Source organism: Anser anser (assembly GCF_964211835.1).
Source record: "Anser anser genome assembly, chromosome: 10".
Classification (NCBI taxonomy): Eukaryota; Metazoa; Chordata; class Aves; order Anseriformes; family Anatidae; genus Anser; species Anser anser.
In genome coordinates, this window is record NC_139730.1 from 4556835 (window position 1) to 4577369 (window position 20535).

At 43.8% G+C, this 20535-nt stretch overlaps 1 protein-coding gene across 2 annotated transcripts in view; it reads left to right on the forward strand.

Annotated features, from left to right (window-relative positions):
- Positions 1-20535, forward strand: part of LOC310904690 (protein FAM169B-like) — a 194999-nt gene that overhangs the window by 128064 nt on the left and 46400 nt on the right. The gene's annotated exons all lie outside the window — the stretch shown is intronic.

Genomic DNA, 20535 nt, shown 5'->3' on the forward strand with positions numbered 1-20535 from the left:
CTGGCTTCCCATCCTTGGCTGAATCAATCAGGTCTGGTATGACATAGTACTTATAGTATTTAGCTTTTGGGTGCCTGTATCTTTTATTGGATCTTGATGCATCATCTAGCTCAGATTAGCAATTTGGTTTTTTAATTAGCAGGACTTTACTGAGACCTCTTTGTCTCTCCTGTTGATCTCTGCGTTATCTCTAGGAACACAGCCCCATAGGAAGATAACGAGGAATGCCTAAGACTGAACAAAGCACTAACTGCTGTTTCGGTATCAGGAGGAAGTGAACAATTCCTCTGAGACCAATCCATGAATTTCTGGGAACTCTCTGGTTTCCAGAAAAAAAAATAAAAAATCCACTACAACTAAAAAGGGGAAGTACCTGACTAGTTAAAATGAAAGGAGAACACATCTGAAAATTGTCTTCTACAAACAAGTAGCTCTTCCCTCTGTATGCAACCTTTGTTTGAATAAAGTGGCTGTTTAGCATTCCCGTGCAGCAGAATTCACCAAATTCAATATAAAAGCATTTCTGATGATGCGAGTAAGGAGAGGTACAAAAGCAGCCGTATCTTTGCTCTTCCTGTTTATGAATGCAGCCAGTGCTCACACAGCCCTTGCTCTTTCTGAAAGCCGTAACTGGCCTGTGTGTTCAGGTTTGTATATGAAGTGACAGAAATTACACACTCTCACTCCACAGACCAAACTTTTAACGTAGCTCTGATGGAAATGAGCCCCTGGGGACTTGCAGGATGCTGCCTTTGCTCTGTGAGACTCTGATGGCAAAGCCAGCTATCAGTTGTTAATCCCAACGTGTCGTACAAGACACTTTCTATCTCCTCCTGTAATGTTAATGCAGCTGGAATTCCATAAATCAAATCTCAGCAGTAAAAAGGTTAATAAGTTTACACTATATAATTGAAAGCCATATTGGTGATTAAAAGGATTTTATATATCAGTTTTCTGGGTCACCAGCTAATTATTTCTGGTGGCCTGTAATAAAACATAGCACCATAGGCAGATAGAGGCTGTAATCACATAATATATGGAAAAATGCATTTACATTTATTTGAGATGAAGTTGCATATGCCGGCTTGTTGAACAGCCTTTGAGGTATGCCTTCACTAGTGCAGGGACAGCGGGAAAGCTGAATGCTCCTTGTACTTGGTCAGGTTTGTACAAAGTTACTGGATTAAGTTTTGAGGTCTGGTGCTCTCTCTCCACAGCTAAACCCAAGGGAACCAGCTGTCACCTGTGACAGAAAGGTTCTGCCAAAGCACTGGGGATCGGACTGCTATTATAATTCATTTTAATGTATTCTGCGTGTACCAATCATTTATTGGAACAGGATCTTCTGTAATAGGGACATGACTAGGAAGAGACAGAGACAGATTTTCCTTGCATAGAAAGGATAGCTTAAATATATATATATATATATTTATGTATGAAAAAGAAACCTGGACAAGGGGCTGGTGTGTGTATGTGCATGAGGGTTTGGGAATGTGGTGTTAGAGAAAAAATGAACTCAAAGCCTGAATTGAAATTCTTACAGTTCTAACAGGCTGAAATACCCTTTGGAGCCAAACTCCCAGACACAGGGATGTTTCAAACTCAGACCTCTGTTTTGCAGGTTGTGTGTTTTAGAATATTTCTGTGATTGCATCAAGAGCGAGCTAAGAGCAAGGCAGGTGCTGGGTGTGCATGTGGATTTGCAGGGCGGTGCTGCACAGGGGGTGTGTGCATGCACAAACAGCACAGCCTCACAGGTTGCTTTCATAGTCTCTGGAACCTCCTGAGGTTCCAAGCGTTATGGTAAAGCAGCCCACTGCTGACCTTGGTTGTTCTGTCTGTTAAGCATGGGACAAATCCCAGCTGGCAAACTGCAGGATGCAGCGAGCGATGGGCACGTTCTTCCCACCATCGGGGCAGGGGCTGAGATGTGATCAGAAATAAAGTGACCTGGTATGCAAATCACTCGTGGACCATGCCTGCAGAGCCCCTTGGAACAGGAGGACCTCCTGTGGCAAATACATTGCTGTAATATTGCATAGATTGCTTGGCTGCATCTCTTTTGTTGGCTAATCGTTAACCCCTAAATGGCACAGAACTGCCATGTTGTACTGTAATGAGTGAGGGTTAAAGGCGTTTGCCATTAAATTTACTTGTCGTGTTCTCCTATATCTAGATAAGACCTCTTCCATGCCAAAAATAACATCTTTTTTTTTGAATTAAGTTTTCAAAGTGGTCCTTAGCAAGATAGCAAAGGGGATATTTGGTTTTTAAACCCGGGCTGGGGAGGTTAAAAGGGGAATGGCAGTCATGTGAGTAATGGCCTGTGAATCAGCTGCTGAACGTGACATCACAACCTCTGGATCACCACCAAAGTCAGAAGGCATTCATGTGACAGTTTGAGGGTAAAGAAATAAAAAATAAACTGCTGGTTTCCACTGGTATCGGGGCTTTCTGAACAAAGAGAAGGAGAAAAGTTAAGAAGTAATAGTGTAAATGAGGAAAGAGTGTGGCTGTGTCCCTGGATTAGCGAGGTGGATGCGATGCATCAGGTGTGCTTGTCTGAAGTTCAAAAGAAAAGCAATCTGGTTGGAGAGCCGGACTGCTGGAGGGGCTGCTGCTGAGCGAGCCTCTCTCCCAGTGGTCTGTGCAGCTATAACTTGGGTAGATTTGATTTGAACAATTTGGGGCTAAGAAAGAGCCAAATAACACTCCTGCAATCTGCTGTTGTTACAGACTGGCGCAGCAGAATTGCTTGCCTTTCTGTCACTTTCTTCAGTCTCTCTCTTTGGGGAAATTTTTGTCGCCAGATTGGTAATAACAGAAAGTTGTTATTTTTTTTCACACATAATCAGCAGTGGAAAGAGCGAAGTCTCGTTTCAACATCTAGGTGCTTAAAGACAACTTGGTTAATGTCAGCAAGGAGCTGGGAAGCGAGTGGAGAGGGATCACAAGGTGCCTTAGACAAGGCTTAGTGGCAAGGTGATCGCAGTGGGAAAGGACTTCTGCCAGTTGTGCTGCTAACCCAGTTCTTCTGAGCAATAAAATCACAACAATCTTTAAACAGCAGGAAATGATGTGTTCTGCATAAGCATTCCCATTCTATAACACTATTAGGTATATCAAAGAAAATAAATTTGAGCGTCTGCTGTGTTTAGCTCACTTCTTGGAACGTGTTTAATAGTGGTCTCTGGGCAGAGCTTCTCCCCTATGTATTTTTGATAGCGTTGGCAAGGTAGGGGAGCAGCCCGAGCACTATTCTCTGTGTGTGCCCTAGAACCTGAGGTCAGGACCGTGATATGGCCTCTCGTACTCCTTGTCGCTGAAATCCTGTCACTTCACGCCTTCTTGCAGAAGTTCAATATACTTTTCAAGCTAAAGCTCTCCCGAGCACTTAGGTCTTTAAACTCCCCACTCAGCAGGTGGCTTATTTAAATGTGGCTGGCAGGCTGGCTAGTGGCCAGAAGCGAGGGGCTCAGTGTGCGAACCGCGCTCTTTGGGTCTAATTCTGCTCTCATCCACACCAGCAAAATCCTCCTGGCTCCGGCGGGGTTGTGTGGGGTACGAGTGAGTGCGGCATAGGGCTGTCTGCTCAACTGTTTGTCAAATAAATCTGCGGCCGATCGTTTGCATTATGTCAGCTAAACATTTGCCTAGCACTTTAGCATGTGTGAGCCAACGAGGGATTCGGGATTGTTTGAAACCTAAACCATCATTGTCAGCTCTCACTTACCCGAGGAGCATTTCTTCTGCAGCATGTAAATAACTTATTTTGCAACCCGTGGCCTTGAAGAGGAAATGTAAAGTTTCTCTAAACATTCAGTGCAAATAGGGATATTAGCTGCTGAAGCGACTTTTCAACATTCAAGCCTTATGGCTGAACAAGTGAGATGGGGGGGGGGGGGGAGGCACATGGTTTAAATTAAATATATGGGAAATAATTGCTGAATGATACAAATAGACTTTAAAAGTAAGCAAACCTGTTTTCCCTCTGCCTCCCCATTACGTGTGTCAGGAAAGGGCCTTCACAACTAGGTGGTAATTAGGGAGGAAAAAGCAGTGCTGGCAGAGCAGTCAATCTATCACATCATGCGGAGCCTAAATGTTACCAGCAATTAAACAAGTGAGTAGGGGACAAACTTGACAAGCAAGTTTTATCACAAAATCAGCTTGGTGGCAAAGTACGTGGGGCGCTCTTATTAGATTCCCTCATGCAACCCCGCGATTTAAATTACAAAACCATGAATACACGTTCAGACTGAAGCGACGATTTTCCTTCCCCGACGATCCAGGCGCACGGAAGATTAGAATGCTAAAAATAAAACCACCTTTCCCACCTCCCCCTTCCTCACCCCTCCAAAGTCAAATCTGTCCAGGTTGACTGCTCCATTAAATTCAAGAACAAAAAGTTATAAATTGAACATACGGAGAGCAGTGCCTTTTCCTAAAGTGATGTTTCCTCGCCTTAATGGATTTAGCTATGGCAGGGAGTCAGAGAGAAGCTGTCTTAACTAAATCTTTGACTGATTATGCATTTTTTTTTCCCATTCATACAAGATAGATTCATCATTCCAATTTGTCAAGCTGGCGAGGTTCCAATTAATTACACCAGGAAAAGCTCAAGCTGCATTAGGCCTCTGTCAGGCCTAATCTAGTGCCTCATTTACTGGAGCCCCAAATGAAGAGATATCAGAGGTGTTGTTCCTCGTGGTACTTAATTTGATGAATGCCCTAGCAGCACGATTGGTGGCAGAGGTGTATATGTGTGTGTCTCTTCATCAGCCACCTCTGCTGAAGTCGTCATGCTTTCTCTACTAATTTGAGGGCTCATCTGTATACTGGATGTTTTTTTGGAAGGCCTATTCTTCATGGATATGCCAAAAGGTTTCTTCTGTGCGTGCATGTGTCTGGGTGTGTTTCCAGATTTACCGGGCCTGATTCTGAGCTCTGTTGTGTGATGACTCTAGATTCAAGACCTTGAGTGGAAATGTAAAACCATACAAGTCAGGCTGGATGCTGTAAAGGACTGGTAAATTCTGACATCCTTGTTGCTGTGTTTGTAGAGGAAGAACAGCTTTGTACGTTGCTTCGTATAGTGCACGGGAGAAACGTTGTGGGCTACCATTCAGATCCGCTGGAAAGAAGTGCTCAAAATGTTCAAATAACATGGAAAAAAATTATTTGCTATATGGATTTGTATCTTTGCTATACATGTGCTCTGTCAGCACACTGAATGAGTACATGTAGGTGCAGATAGACTTTGACCACACCAATGGGTTACTATAGAATGTATACATCCAAGGCTAATTCTTAAATATTTTACGGTAAAGTCACTCTGGACCAAGAACATATGTTTCTTTTCTACAGCACTTTACGTACGAATTATTCAGCATAAGGTGCCAGAATGCCAATATGTTTAGCTTACTTTTGGCTTTTAACCACTGCTGTGATTAAAGATGTAACTGCAGCAATGCTGTCACTTTGCACATAGGTTTAGGTGTCTCAGAAAGGATGCAGCATTAGCCAAGAGTAAAGTAGCTGTGTACTTTGGCTGAGTATAGCGCTAAAACTCTTCGTTTGCCAGCAGTTACCATGTTGGGATTCTGAGTTTATTTTCCACTGACTGTATTTGAAGTTCTGGTGTGAGCAATGATGATTTTTAATGGCAGCTATCAGACATGCATATGGTGCTCAGTAAGGGACACTATTCCGAACAACCAAGGAGAGAATTGATGCACTGATGACTGTAGCATGACAAGTCCTCTGCAGACGGGTTGGACTGCAATTGCTGCCCACCTTGGGAAGAGAGGCTTTAGTTCTGAGAGTTTTGGTCTCCTAATACATCAAATTTGCATCTGCCATTTGTGTGTCAAAATGAGCTAAGCCCATGTGGGCACAGTTGTGCTGGAGTAGGGGTAGCAACCTAAATCTTCTCTTAGATGTGATTTTGTAAGCGTTCCCCATTTGTTTCATGGATAAAACAAATAAGGAAATACAAATCACCATGGGAAATGGTGAAGATGGAGGTGGACTGCAGTTGTGCTAATCTCTTTTGACTCTGCACAAGACGTTTAATGCTGGACACATACTATGAGGTTGGTTCTTAAATGTTCTGCTTAAAAAGTCATTGTGGACCAAAACCATATGTTTCTTTTCTGCAGTACCTTATGTATGAATTATTCAGCATAAGGTGCCAGAATGCCAATATGTTTAGCTTACTTGTGGTTTTTAGCCTTCTGTTTTATGTTAAACAGGTTGTTTAAACTCACCTGTTGAACTTAAAATAACTAAAAGCTTTTGTACGGTTGGTGACAGGCAACTCTCAGTGGATTGTGAGCTCTTGTGGTTTCTAGGCTGGGCATTTGGTTATTGCATTTGTACCCGTATGCCATAGGCTTGGTATTGCACCCAGAAGTTTTTTTTACATTTGCTGGTGTTTGTCTTCGGCTTACAAGCCTGCCGGGGTGTTCTGTGAGTGGTTTCAACATATATTAATGCCACTAGGTACCTGAGGCTGTCCTAAGCTTTCCATTGCAACGTACTTGCTCTAGGTAGAAGTTGTCTCGGTTGGTTCTTTTTCATACGCACCACTGACACGGTGCTGGAGTGAGCTCTACCGTTCAGACAAAAGAGAAATGTGTGTTTGTCTTTCTGCTGAGGAGATACAACGTTGGAGGTGTGATGGATGTGTTTGTGGGCTGTCTTTTCTAATTGCGTGCTGATTTACCTAGGGGCTTAGCAGAAATGTGTCCCCGGAGCTATGTTTGACCCACGTCGCTACAGATGAAAACTAAGAGGCCACAAAAGGAAATATATGCAACGTGCCACCAAATGCACAAAGGTCTATATTCACCTTTGTTCTGGGCACCAAAACGAGGTCTATTCAGTGCTTAAGTCCCACTTAACCTTTCAAAATAGAGCTTACACAGTGCAATGATCACGCTCAGTGGCTTAAAGACTTCGATGGCTCCTGTCTGAGTCTTTTAGACAAGGCACAAGTGATCTCTCACGGATGCAGGCAGTCTTGAAAAGACCATAATCCAACAGAAGTTTCTTTTTACAAGGACATGACCCAGAATCTGGAACTGCTCTTCCTCATATTCGCAGTGAATTTTCATCTGCATCCAAAGCTAAATTCAAACTCTGTAGTAGTTTGGGTCATCACACTAGCATCTATCTGAGGAGTGATTACAGATGATGAGTTATTACCCTTAAATAAGGGGTAATTAATGCTTCCCACTCTGATTTTAATGAAGGGATTTCCTGATGGGGGGGACAAGGAAGATACTGTATCACTAATATCCCTTTGGGAATTATTGGCAGAAAGTCTGCGGTTAATAATTTGGAGTAACAAATAAATGTGGGCAACTTGTGATATATGTGTGGAAAAAGAGGTGTCAAATTATTCATTATGAATTATTCTGCCAGTTCTAATAATAACCCAGCTGTTGAGGAGGGAAAGAAAGCTAGATCTGTTTGTGCAGACAGACCCTTTTGCAGTAATTCTATCCCTTTCGAATGAAAAAATATAAACTTCCTCTGGGAAAAGAAAATTAGATAAAACAAGAAGAATGGGATCCCTGCTCCAAATCCATTTTTTTTAGCTTAATGTACACTAATGGATAATAAAAAATGGTTATTAACGAAAGACCGGTATACCAACCAGCTGAAAAAACATGTTTTGGCAGTCAGCACTTGCAAAATCCATAGGTTAAAGACAAATTCAGCCTCTTTCACTGCTCTCAGTATGGTCAAGTGCCCTTATCCAGGTAGAAGCCTTTTTATGAAGAAAGGCAGACTCCGCGTGTGTATGTGTGTAATATATATGGATGTGGATATATATACGTGTATTGCCCGTGACATCTTTAGACAGACTTGGGGAGACTGTGTTTACAGGTAAAACCTGAGGAAAGTTGATTGAATGGCAGAACAACGTCTGGCAACAAGAGTGCAGGTGTGGGAGTCGAGAGAGGTCGGTCCCATTCCTGGCATGCCCCCAAGCTGCCATCTGACTGCAGGCAGGTTCTTGCTCTCCCCTAGAGCTTTTTCTTTTCCTTTCCTCAAAGGTGGTGGTGAAACATTGCCCATTAGTTGGACAAGGTGCTTTCTTATGTTATTGATAATGACAAGTGTAGCTGGCGCTTTTTCAGAAACGATGGTGTAATTAATGCCTATATATCACCCTCAGTGTCATTTGTGAGCAATGCTCCTCCTGAGCCGCCAAAGTAAAATGAAAATGAGCCAAGTCTCTTAACCCTTCTGGATTTGGGAACATTGTCCTAAACTCTCTGAAGGCACCAAAGGAGATTTCACTCAGCTTTGCTAACTTTGAAGGTACAGTCAACGCAGCTTGAGTCAAAGCAGCTAATCTGAAGCCACGTGAGTTGAGAGAAAATAATTAGAAGATTTCTGTAGGGCTTTGTCATGTTTGAATATGTTCCCTTTAAATATATGGGGGAAAAAATCTTGTCTGTTACAGAATGCTTGGTCAGGCTTAACGTTCTCATGTCTCAGAGTCTGAAAACACTAATACTCCTTCACTGAAGAACCCTTTTCTAAGATATTAATAAACTCACCTGGCAGCCTGTATGTCATCCCCACTCTCCGTCTTGCACACTGTGTTCACATCTGATTAAAATGTGAGCTGTCCAGGGCAGGACCAGTGCATTCAGTGCTGGCTTGCTTACTGGTGCTATTATAAATAATTAAGATAATTATCCAATATGTTTATGACAACTGACTGCTTTGGGTCAGCTTCTCTGAGGACTCCTGTCATCAATGAAAATTCTGCAAATGGAGGGCTTTGCAGACTCCAGTGCCAAAGATGGATTACCTAGAAGCTTTCAGAGCTATAAACAATGCACTTTCCATTTGCCTCTTCATAGTGCATGGACTTAATCAGAAACTGTAATTTTATAGCGTGAGTAAATGGGTGAGAGGCATCAAGAGCAGGAGTGAGCGAGAGAGAAGCATTGTATTTTGTGATGCCAAATCCCAGAATATTAAGAGTTTGCCAAAGGCGTTTCAGAGATAGGTTTCCTATCTTCATCAATAATTTAAAACATTCCCAAGTCTCTTCTGAGTAGCTCGGCATAAGAGCTGAAGGCACGAATGTCAGAAGGCAGAGTGACTCCCAATTAGTCAGGTAGAGTGCTTTCTTGTTGACTCAGCCAGGGCAAGGGTGGCTGTAAAACCCAGGCTTATGTCCTTATAGACTCCTTAATAGTTTTTCTTTTTTTTTTTAAATCTGTGGTAATTTGTAAGAGATGAGTGGGCAGTCCAGAACCTAATCCACCGGGGTACTCATTAGTGGCATTGAAAAAACACGTGGGCGATAGCGTAAGTTGGTGGATACGGTTGCTAACAGAAAACAGGGTTGGAGAGTCGGGAGCATATCGCATGTGAGCGAGACCCGGCAAGAGGCAGCAGCTTTTAAAAGCTACTGCAAGCCGTGGCAGGGCTTCGGCGTGTTACAGCCGGGAGAGCTTGCAGCGATGCCTTCTAAATTGGGGCCGCTTTTTTTGAAAGCGTTGCCAGTAGGATTGCCGTACGTATGCGGAGTTACGAGGAAGCGACGCTGTTTTGATCCTCGCACGTGTGGCTCTTATTAAAATGTTTTGTTGTCATGTAGGAAACAGCTCGTGGGCCCCAAGGACCGGTCCCATGACGGCGTTACCCTAAGTCAGCCGATGCGCAGCAGCTCTGCGGCCGCCTCTGTCCGGATGTGTCGCTGAACTCTTGAGTGCGCTATCCATTTCTGAGTGTGCTAACCCTGTTTATTTACTGCACAGCTTCTTGTGTGCTAAACTCATCCACGTGGCAGGCAATTTTCTAGTGCGTAGGCCACTATTTGACCCAGCTGCCATGGGGAAGGCTGTATTAAGTCCAGCTGATCAGGGCTGTCTCCCCAACGGAACAGGAAATTAGCCTCTCCAGCTCTATGACTCTGTCAGCTTCTCTACACGGTTCGCACAACTGATTTCTTACGATGTGAAGCTTTTTCTACCATTTTTTTTTTTTTGGGTAAGATTATTTTTATATCGCATTCCCCGATGTGGTATTCAGATCTTAAGCCTGACACTAATTATGTATTATTATTTTTTTTACTTTCTCCTGACACTCCTTACTGCACCTGTTTATGCCTTTGTACTTTTAACTGCACGTGATTCCTTCCAAAACATGCTGGTTCTTTCCACTTGGGGTGGAATTGTGTTTTGCTGCACACTTCTACATCTTAATCACAGCTTTGCAGTGCTTGTCTGGCCCGGTGGCGGTGCTCGACTGTGAAGCTTTCTTCCTTTGGAAAACCTCCTATTTCTCAGAGCCGTCCCTTGTATTGTTGAAATCAGATTTAAATAGCTGGTTACTAAGGAAAGGTGCAAGTCCTGGGAAGACAGGAGAAGGTATAGAGTTTAGAGGAGCTCTGGAAAGCTGCAAGTTGAGAGGATGTTGCACGTGGGATTGCAGCGAAGTGGGGTTTTCTTTTCCCCACATAGGTTTGTGTTCCCACATGGCCTTGTACCATCGTGCCTATGCAGCGGCAGGAATCTCATTCCAAGAGGAACAGGTCTTCGGATCTAAACCACAGATTTTCAAGGAGCATGACATTCTCATCAGCGATGCAAGCTGTGATACGGTGTCTGTGCGCAGCCCGAGCTGCCTGTGGAGGCAAAGCCCCCTCCATGCATGCTCCCAGCTCACGACAAATAAAAGGCAATTCACAAGTCTCAGGTTAAAACTGCAGATCCTTGATGTTCCACTCTTGTCACTGTTTTGTTAATATGATAGAACTTAGTCAGCTGCAAAATGTGGTTTGACGTTCAATCCCTGTGTCCATAAACTCCCATGAAACTGTGTGATCCCTGGCAGGACCAAACTCTCATCTAAACTGCCCCGGTTAGAGCCTGAAACAACTCCACCACACTGCGGGTTTTGTCCCTGCTGCAGAGTGGCGGCTTGCCCGCGCTGTGTGCCTTGGGTTTTACTGACCGGGTGGCTGGAGAGCTGGTAATGTGCCGCTGGGCCAGGGGCTTAATGCAGGAATTACTGGAAGCAGCAATCTTGGAGTGCTTTTTATGAGGATAACAAGGCTTTTGCAGACATAAAAAGCAGGAGAAATGCTTATTAGTTATGGGGAAGGTGAAAGGCTTAGAAAACTGATTAGTGTAGCAGTGTGGTCAGATTGAAATGAAAGCTCAGTGGCATAATCGTTAATTGGGTGCTTACTTACCTACTAATTTGAGCTTGGATGTCAGCAGTACTGCACTTCATCTCAAACCAGAGGTCAGGCTTTAATGCTACATCATAAATTACGTAAAGGCACAACACTAACAATTAGATAATTATGGAGACCCATGCTGTTGCAATTTAACTGGGCAAGTTCAGGGCAATCATGACAGGAATAGTGCTTAACCCTGAATCTGCTGCCTTTCTTTCAACCTGACAGCCAAATATATGTGGCCACGGAGATACCCAGCTGTCTGGCAGCCCACAGGTTAAAAGCATCTTCTCCTATTAGTCAGATTCATCAGATGGCCTGGGCGAACTCTGAGGCAATATTGCAAAAACGTTAATTATGGTTCAGAAAGAAAAGCCTGTATTTCAACCTACGGGAGATTCTGGCCAGGACACAACAGTCGGAACAGTTTCTGTGTGCAAGGCACCATTGTGTTCTTTTTTTTTTAATGTTTCTAGCCAAGCCTATGTATATGTTTAGTTTATTTACTTTGCTAAAATAAACCACCAAGCCAAAACTGGGTTATCCACAGGGATCTCATAGCATGTGTCTACACTGCATGGGACAGACCCACAAAGCCTCACGTTTCAAACACTGGAGTCGTTCGGATGCCCACAGGTTTGTCCTTACATGTGCTCAGGCAGCCGTGTTGCTTCCTGGAGCCAGAAGCAGCCCTGGAGGCCGGAGGCGAGGCCACTATGGAGAGCGGCTCCTTGCAGCGGTGTCCCCACATCGCCCCGCTGCAGCCTGTGCCAAGTCCAGCCTGTCGGTCCCGAGAGCATTCAGTGCCACTTGCGCTGGTGCCCGGGCTGGCTTCAATGAGGAAAGAGTTCAATCAGCGCTGGGCATCTCAAAAATTCAATCCCCAGAAGAGATATTGAAGATCAGGGTGGAAAATATCAGTTGGGTGGATTGGAAAGTGATTGACAGTGGGATGAAATTAATAAGTGTGGATCTTGGGTTGTTTCAGACATAACCAGTGCTCCGTCATCTAGAAGTGTGTAATGAACAGTGATTTCCGTGGGGTTTTAGGAGCCTACAGGCTTTATTGGATTTAGGCCTAGGAGTCTTTTTAGTGCTGTCCTTTTGCTTCTGGTCCTTCCAGCAGCCAGGTAAATTGCTCACACCGCAATAATTTATCACTGCTGTAAACACTGAGGTTTTGCTTGTGCTGGGTGGGGCTGAGTGAGCTGGGCACACAAAGTAAGAACAGCCCACTGGTGTTTTCGCACCTTTTTCCTTATTCAGGATGTTTTGTGTAATTCAAGAAGAAAAATGGTCTTTTAGAGGAAGTACGTCTTATTAATAGTAATGGTGTCTTGGAGTCTACCCTGCAATGTTGCCCTGTGCTGAAATTTTCATTCCTGGGTTGAGGAACTGTGTATGTGCAATAAGTTTAGCAATCTCTTGATTTAGCTTTGGTAGCTAAAATCCCTTCAGGTGCTAAGTTTGTTATAAAAGTGCAGGGAAACCCTTAGTTGTGGCACACTGCTTTGAAAAATAATATTATTGCCTTTATATACATGCTGCTATAGAGTATGGTCAAGTAATGACACATCTGGTTACCTATTATTACAGGTTGAGTTATGGTATACTTTTTGTTTTAATTAGTCTGCGATAAACAAAAACTCAGGGGCTGTTCTGCTCTGGTAGTTCTCATTTTTCCTGCAGCCTTTCCTGCCCTTATGGGTTTATTAGTGTAGAAAAAGTGGCACGTTGTACTTTGTGGGAGACCAAATGGCAGGCTGTAGGCTTGGTCTGAACCGAATGTCAGTTATACAGTGCTGGGGTGCTCTGGGTAGGTCCACATGCATCTTATTTGGTAGCTAGAAGCTATCCCCGTGCCCAAATTCCCTAATTTACTCACAGCCCTGCAGGACAAGCTGCAAACAGGACTTGAGCCAGGTTGTCCCTTTCGAGGTGCTCTACCAAGCGTGGGGAGAGGAGGTGGACTTCTTTGCTCAAGCTCCTTGAGAACTGGCATTTTTTTCTTCCCATTGCTGCTTTTTCAAAGGAGGAAAAGGCAAAAATAAAAATAAAAAACTGCACTCTAACATGGGCTGGGTTGCACCTGGCTGTGTGGGTCTGAAGAGCCCTGTGCAGAAGTTACCAGGCTCAGCGTTTAAGCATTTAAGTCACCCCATTCTTTGGCTGCTGTCCTGCATGTGCTGCCTGGGGCAAAGTTAAAGGGTGTTGGGAATGACCTACAAGTCATTACACAGGGTTTTGCTGGGTCTGGATCAGGGTCTTGAAAAGCCTTTATGGGTTGGAAACGAGCCTCAGTGCAGGGGACGTGCTGGAGTAGCCTAGCAGGCATTTTGACAGTTTTCCCCTCCTCATAAATTCTATTTCCTGCAGCATTTGTGGCTATTTTTTGCCATACATCATGGCATGAATCCTTTTCCAAAGGGGCCTGGTGCCTTTGGTCCGTGCCAATCTGATCAGCGCTTTAGACCATGACATTGAAAAGACCAGCAACTCCTCCTGGCAGGCCTTACTGGCAAAAAGCATTTTATAAATAAACCGTGCTCTTATAGGGGTTGCAAAGAAAACTGTCCTTAAGGCGGTGCAAACCCAAACGCCTTCCACTGCAGGCCAAAAGGAGTTGTTGATCCTGCACGTGCGGGTCCTGCAGAGCCCTGCATGGGCAGTGGTGCTCAGCCAGCTGGAGGCTGTGGCCTGCACATTGGTGCTTGCCTGGACAGCCTCGGGCCAGGGAAAAACCCCTGCCAAGCGGGGAAATTTCCCTGCAATGTTTGTGCTTTCCCTTAAAGCAGTAGCTGCTGGAAGAGAAGAGAAGAATTGCAGTTTTCGTCTTAAATGCACTGGTTTCTAGAGCTGAAAAAGAAAGCTGAGAAACACAAAGCGCATGTGCCCTAAAGGTTCAGGAAGCAGAAGGTGCATGAAAGCGACCTGTGGTGATTTCTTTTAGAAGAATCTCTCGATGTTTGACCTATTCACGTGGCTTCCTGACGTTGGTGTCAGGACTTTTGCATCCCTGGGACAGGCACAAGCATTCACACGGCAAAGCACAGAGGCTGGCGCAGCGTTGTGCTCATCTGGGCATGATCCCGGGCAAATGTGACAGTGAAAAGCTGTGCCTGAAGCATATCAAGAATTGCACTGTGGGTTAAAGGCACGAGGCCGATGGAGCACTTCATACTCATGGAGTTGGTGCACTACAGCACTTGTGCCTGCTCACGGGGTTGGTTCTGTAGCAGTCATTAGAAATCTTGTCCATATTTTAATTCTCTTTATCCCTTTCCACTCCCTATCCGCGCACACACACACATACACAAATATCCATAGAAAAATTGACTTTTGTTGGTCTTTGCCTTCAAAAACTTGAAGGGGCATGAGAACCATTCCTCCTCTGCTCTTGCACAGGCAAGATGATTCCAGCTCTTCAGCATAAGCTACTGCACTCACCTCCCATGCCAGGTAGTCATGCCCTTCCCTGAATATTGGAGAGAGGCACCAAAGCCTAAATCTTGTCCCCCTATCAGGCAAAGATCTGATTTCCACCCAGACTGGCTTAGTCCCGCTGTGCTCTGCTTTCCAGGTTACGCCACGTCTTGCTTGGTGCCTTGCCTTTGCTGCTGGGGCAGGGCAGCATTTCATGCCCTGTGCCAGATCCCATCCGTGCAAAGTCCTGGAGCTGGGGCCCCCAGAGATGTCCTGCACACAGAAGAGCCCTGATAGAAAGTACAGTAGTCCTTCCTGTAGCTGTGTTAGGCATCCTCCTTTGTTACGGCATCAATTCTTGGGGCTCTGCAGAGCCTCACGCGATGTCTCATAAGCATGTTTAAAGTCCGTGTGCCAGTCTAACTTATTTACACAAGATCTAGGTACTTTAGAATGATCGTATGCTTGATATAGAGCTCTGCTTGATCTGGACGTTTTCTCTCTCTTCTTTGGACATTTATTTACAATCAAATCTGAAACTTTAACTGCTTTTGTCTTTGGAAAACTGAAAATAATTTTTGCAGAACCAGAATCTCTGACTGCTGTATAATACAGAGAGGTACCACGGTACACCAGGACATGACTAAATATGCGTTCATTTTTCCATGTCAGTTTCCAGTAAGGAAATCCTATCACGCTACCACTTAGCCAACAAAAAATAATTACAGATACTATGCTTATGTGCTGAAAATGTAGTTATCTTTAGGAAATTTAGTACTACGTGATCTTGTCTGTAGCTGTAATCAGGAACAGCAGTGTTGTTGCTAACACTAATACTTCTCCATCTGCAAGAGGGAGGTGGCTAAATAAAAAACAACTTCAGTGGCAGCCAGTGGTGTCCCACTCCAGTAACTGCGTGGTCTCCAGAAAGGACAAACTGTGGGTATTGGTGGTGTAGCCATCTTTAAGCAAAAGCTCCCGGCGGGTCTGTCCAGGCTGGGACTGGAAGGTGAACAGCAGTGTCAGAATCTGGGGTTTGAGTTTACTTCTTGGTGAAAAAGACTACAGGAATTCCTATTGCATTAACATTTCTTTCTGATCAGAATGGCAAAACAATTCAGCAAATGGAATCTTTACAGCTGAGAGATTGAGTAACCAGGGAAAGAAAATGTCAATGCAAGTTAAAGCAAATTTAATAAAGCAAATAAAAGCAATATACTGACACTGAAATATAATCTTAACGCTCCGACTACAACTAACTGAAGCCAGGAAATTCTCAGCTAAGTGTTCCCTCAGCCCTCTTAAATCAACCCATTTTGCTTAGGCATTGTTGCACATAAGCGCCTTTATGAGATGGCCCCAAAACACTGGATGATAATATGAACGCTAAGAAGATATTTATTTCATCAGCTGTGTGTTTGGATATATCCATGATGGATGTATTGGCCCCAATTCTGTAAGCCAGTTAAAAATCAGCTAAACTTTAAGTCTATGCTTACAGAGTTTGCAGGATCGAGGTCAGTGTGCTCCCGGAAAAATGCAATCCATAAGGTGGTACTAAGGACACAAGCAGCATTACTAAGGTCCCTTCGTAGATGCTCTAATGCTGCCTTTCACAGATACTAAAGAATTGATCTTCACAAAATCTTTAAGTTAAGGAACCTTCAGTTTCCAGATGAGGGACTGAAGTATTAAGAGATGAAGCAGTTTACCAGCAGTCTCTGAAGATGCTTGGGGCAGTGCAAAGACTTGAACTTAGTCGCGGTGCCTCCATTCAGCATTTTATCCGTGAGATGTCCCCTTAATGGACTTGGAAAAAAAAATTAAAAGGTTCAAAACTTGGGGAATCCAAGCTGCCCTGCAGGTATATTGTAATTTGATGGGTTTTAAATGGAGCTGAGAGGGGCCCGCTGTGCCCTGCTGTGGGTTGGCAATTGGTTTGGGGAACGGAGGGCCTCCAGAGCTAGGATTTCCTGGAGTCGTGCTGGAAGCAGAGATGTAGGGCTGGGTCAGGATGGAGCTGCTGCACAAGCCTGCTTTGGAGTTCAGAGAGAGGGCTTTGAGATGGTGATGAAAACTCCACGTAGCATGGTTTCCTCAATAGCGATTTTTTTTCCCCTTTAAAAAAATGTTGTCAAAGAAAATGCTGGCCTTGAAAACGGACATTGAGTGCAACTCGAATGTTTTCTCCTTTCACTAGAAATCTGGCCCTTGAAATTTATATGGAGATCAGATTCCTCATTCTCTGGAACAAAAAAAAAATAATATTGCTTTTTCACATAAATAATCCTGTGAAAGCCCTCAGAGTCTGCTTGAATTGTTAGGTGTACAGGTCTTCCGGGTGAGATCATATAGGCAATGTTCGTGCCAAGTGCTTGGACTTCTGTGCTGCCACCTCCAAGCAGTTAAACCAACCAAATCTGAGCCTCCCGATACTATTTGCCATTGAATAAGGAACCACTGATATCAGCTGAATATATGCCTTGGTTTTTCCTCCTGATTATGTTCAAAAAACACCCCTAGTATTTCCCTTCCAGACGCACGGCAGAAACAAAGCCATTTCTTGCCTGGATTTGCTGTTCTGCTGGATTCCGCATCCAGGAAGCTCTGACCTGCTCCTACCTCTTGAGCCCTCGCTGCTAGTCCTGGCTGTCTCTTTATTGAAGAGCCTTCACAGCCCATATCCATCCTGCTTATCACTCTTACTCGGTATTGACAAATCTATGCCCACTTCTGACAGGCCACAACTAATTGATTTGCTACCAGCGAAGTTTTCCAGCAAACGCTCCTGCAGTATCTGGCCGTATGAGCTCCCTGTGGACTGGGGGAAAGGTAGTGAATATCTCCACAAGCACCTATTTTTGTAATGCTTAAACCGTGCTTCTTCTCCTGCTTTCCCACTAAAAGCCTCCCAAAGACAGGAGCAGTGACGCGGTCCTGATCAAGCGCTCTTCGTTGCTTTTACTTTTTTTCCTGTTGTTTCCTGTGCTGCCATGTGCTAGTTATTGGGCTCACGCTGAGCAATCGTCAGGATTGGGGCTGTCATTTCGTGCAGTTTCCAGAGTGCTGGGATCTTAATCTGGCCGTAGGACACCCAGAACCTGTGGTGGTACAAGCATTAAGTGGTCTCCTCTGCTTGTGTTTGGGTGCAGGAAAATCCAGTGAACACATCAGGATGTGGCTCAGCCCTGCTTTTAGTTCCTTCGTGGTGGCCTGTGCTGCCTGTCACTGGCTTCTTTGGAAAGGCTCTGAGCATGCCTTCTGCTGATCATTAGCAGTGATTTAATGAGGATGTGGTGGCCATGCTGGAAGGGTTGGATGCAAAGATAAATACCACCTTTGTGGGTTACAAGGCAATCTTGGCTTGTTCCTGTAATCGGAGGGTAGGAAGCTGTTTCCTTTCCTAAAATCCCCTTTATTCACTGCAGAAACTCAGGGCCTGACTTTCCTTAGCTTTTACCTTTCTGTGACTACAGGGCTGGGCCAAATCACAGCCTAGCCTGAGCTGTCAGTCATCTTAGTAATTATTATTAACCCCCTGCTGATGCTTTTCCACATGAAAGCAAGAGTCTCTCTGGCACTTTTCTTACTTTTCTTTAAAAGATGGAAGGTGGAATAACAAAGTTCTTAATTAGCTGAGCTGGTGTTGGAAAGCTCAGTGTCAGATTTCCAGGTCAGTGTTTGATGAAGGAATGATAGGGGGAAGTGATGCATCGACATTGATTAAAGAGCAGTGATGAAGCAAGATAAAATTGACATTTAATTCTTTCCAGCTAAAGTAGTGCGACTGACAATACTTAAAGGTGAACAGTCTTATTTCTTGATTCAACAATGCAACCTGTAAAAGCATCCATCAGAGCAGTCTTTTCTTAATTACTAACATCTAATTAGCCCCAAATCACTGTAGCACGCTGATTAAAATAAAAAGTGCATGCCACTCTTTCTATTTTGGGTATATCTGGGAAGGGCAGAGGATATGAAATTGACTGGCACTTACAATTGTTTCATCCACAGACCTTGCGAAGAGTCCTCAGCTTTTCTCTCTATTCTCTGCTGCTCATTTAAACGGAATAGTAATCCCAGATGAGTTTTTTTTTTTTTTCTTGGATGCTGACCAGGGACATCTCACTGGAAACACAGAGAACCCCCTAGAGGGGTGTGGGAACACTGCAAAAAGCTGTGCAACTGCCTTTCCTGCTGCTAATAATGGGGGAATAATTAACATTTTGTAGGACGAAATTTATTATCATTTTGTTTTGAAATCTAATGCATCTTTAAGCTTAAACTAGCAATTAAATGTTCCCTCACTTTAGTAGAAGACCTTCCCAGCCTCCTTCCTCCAGGTTGACAAACGGCTTTTAATGATCATTTTCCATCCCTTGGCCTTTTTTTTTTTTTTCCCTTGAAAGAAACAAAGGAAGTACCAAATAGAAATCCCCCAATAACTTATTTTCTACGAGGGTTCCGGAGTGCAGCTGATTACTCTGTGAATATGTTTATATTGCAGAAAAGAGCATTCAGGTGATAACGCTCGATGTAGCAGTTAATGCTCATTTTTGAGCTCTGATTGAGTTGAAATATTGCTTGTTGCACCAAGGTGACTAAGACAGGAGATAAGATTCCAGCGAAGTAGCATCCTTTTATCAGTAGATGGTAGTATAACAACATGGAAGGAGTGTAGCTGCTCTAAGGTTGTCCCGAGATCCAAGCTGTTATACGTGAATCCGAAGTGAAAAACAAGACAAAGAGAGGCAAAGAATAAGTTTAGACTCCTGTTGTATTGTACTTTTCACAGTGGTAGTTTATGGCGGAGGGAATTAATGCATGCTTTTATTCATGATTTATGCATGGTTTATCTACAGCAGCGTGAATAATTGATTATTTTTGTTCTCTGGCAGTGCAAAAAAATTAAAATAAATATGTTTTTTTGAAGCAAAATAAAAAAAAATCTAACTGTAAAAGGGAAGGAGCAGACTCTTTTGTGTCAAAATAAATGTTTTATTTCTCCCCAAAACAACTGCTTTGTTCCATAAATGCTTTGCTTTTAAGGATGGTTTGAATCATTTAACATAAAATTAAAAGAAATTGCCAAACAAAACAGTTGTAGTTCAGTTCTGGCTTGTACATATCAAAATAACGGGTTTTAAACACTTTTTCTTTTCCTGTATCAAAGACAAGGAGTTTGGTGAAACTGGGACAAGCTTCCCAAGAGATGGGTGCTGCCAAAACTAACATCTTTGTGATAACGTTCGGGCCGAGGCAGCGGCCATCCCAGCCCTTGGTTTGGCCACGCTGCGTGTTCCTGGTGGCACGGGTCTGTTCTGTGGGCAACACATGAATTTCCAGCTATGAAAATGCACATAAAGCAGAGCAAAGCTGCAGAGAGGCCTAATGCAGTCTAGTAAGCCCACATTTGCAAAGCCTTTTATTTTATTTTTAATTAAAAGCAGACTTTTCCTGTATGTGAGCTCAAGGATCCCAGGGGCCGGATTCACAACGCAAATGCACTCAGGCTAAAGAGATCTGTATTGATTTATATCAGGAGAGGATCTGGCCCAGCAGGAACAAATGCCACTTTTCAATGTAGTATTGAATTTGTATGTGTTGAATTCTGTGCTTTGGAATTAAAATCTAGGATTTGATAGCCAAAAGAAAAAAAAGGGGGTGTGGGGGGGTGTGGGGAAAGCATTTGCAGGGATACTGGCATCCAGTGTTTTCAGTATCCGAGTACTTACTAGTGAAAGCAGTGTCATAGGAGCGATGTTGATGAAGATAAAGGGCTTCTTGGTTACAAATGAATTCTAGTCCAAACCCTACTTTATGTATTTGGTAAAGGTTGACAAATGAGGGGACTGGGAGGGGGAGGAACTCATGGAAAAACTCAGATTTCAAGC